Raw genomic sequence first — 1,933 nt, forward strand, 5'->3', positions numbered from 1 at the left:
CAAAGTGCAGTCCAGGGCTACTTCCGTCCTAAGATATACATGGGCAACTCCCATGGGCTGCACCAGGACCTTCCTGAATGTATCCAAAAGCAGAACTTGGCCCTCAGTCAACTGTTCTTGCAGCAGATCTGTTTGTCTATATCCTGTATAGCGGTATTACTACTATGGTTATTTTGCAAGGATTCTGCTCTCCGCCCCCCCCCCCCCGCCCTTTTCTGGTTCCATGACAGCTAAAACCAGATTATATACAACATTCATTGTACCTACATTACTTGAAGGTACTGAGAAAGCATCTGGAGCAAAAGCTGCAAACATTTGAAATGAGGTGCCTGGGTCATATCCTAGGAGGCACAAGGCTAGATAAACTAAGAAATGGTGACATCTGTAGCGCTTGACGACATTCATTAAAGAGCACCGATTACAATGGATTGGCCGTGTTGCTAGAATGACCCCACACCAACTGACTAAAACTGTTCTCTACAGAAGAGTGCACAGTGAGAGGCTGTGGACATCCAAGGAGAGAGGTATAACACAGTGCATAAAACCACCCAGCCAACTACTCAACAGGCTCAAATGGCAGCTCAAACCAGACATCGATGGAATCTTCTCAGACCCTCAGCCCTACCCAACCTTGGCGCTGGAAAAAGGAGACGATGATGATGATTCACCTTGTGTGATGAGTCAGCCTTGAGTTACCTCTGAAACTGAGCTTGCTTAAACCTAATCAGTCATCCCTGAGCCAGAGAGTGTGATGAGTCATCAGAGGCAATTACCTGCAGGTCTTGTGATAGGTCCCAGGACATTCAACCAGGGTTCAGCCAATCCACAGGTGAGGACCAAGGCAGGTATATAGGCCCCTAAGGGACATAGTCTCTCCAGTCTGCTCAGTGTCACTATCTGGCTGGGATTCATAGATTCATAGATTCTAGGACTGGAAGGGACCTCGAGAGGTCATCGAGTCCAGTCCCCTGCCCGCATGGCAGGACCAAATACTGTCTAGACCATAATTGATTATAATGGGATCATTCCCATTGCCTTGTAGTTCTATGTTGCCGACCCGGCCGTGGGCGGTCAGGCCTAATGGTGAGGGCGAGAGTTCATCCTATCACTAAGAGCTGGGTCCCAGGTGGGTGGAGGGTCACTACTGGAGAGACAGAAGCCAAATGCTCTTGAGCTGAGGGCCACTACTGGAGACACAGAAGCCAAATGCTAGAACTAAAGGGTATGGTATGCGCTGAATGGCTGTGGGGCCCAGGCTTATAAACAGGACTGTTAAAGCAGCAGCCCATCGGGGCTGTGGCACTCTGAGTTCTAAGGTGGTCCAGCGAAGCTCACTGGTTGCCTACCAGCACAATTAGTCAGGGAGAAAGCCAGCATCTGTTCCTGGCTGGTCTGAACCCTGACATTCTGACAGCCTGCTCCTGCTCCAGCTAGTCCTCACTCCTGCTTCAGTGCCTGTTTCTATGCTAACCAGACTCTGCTCCTGCCTCAGCTGGGTGCCTGGCACTTCTGACACCTTGATACACTCAGTAATTCCTTCTTCCTATAACATGGCTTCCTTCCACTCCATTGTGGCTGGATTGGGCTCATGATTATAAAATGTTTCATATTTCTTTTTCTGTTGAAGGCTGGACTGTAGATATGATTCTGCTTTGCAGGATGAAGGTTGTACAATATATTCTAAAGCACCATATTAGTTAAAGATGTAGAATTAGTTGTTTAAGCCTTTGTTTCAACCTTTAAAACTTGTCTGTCTTTAAAATCTCCCAATTGTAGATTAAATGTGCTGGGAAGGCTAGGCCTTGGTCCAGCTGTTGTTTCTTTCCTACTATGTATCCATTGTATAGCTAGGTTTCAATGGCATCAGAATAAATGGGAATAGTTTTCTTCCCTTCAACTGTTCTAACAATGCAGTTATCAGAAAACAACGCAA

This window comes from Emys orbicularis, chromosome 11, assembly GCF_028017835.1.
Source record: "Emys orbicularis isolate rEmyOrb1 chromosome 11, rEmyOrb1.hap1, whole genome shotgun sequence".
NCBI classification, from domain to species: domain Eukaryota; kingdom Metazoa; phylum Chordata; order Testudines; family Emydidae; genus Emys; species Emys orbicularis.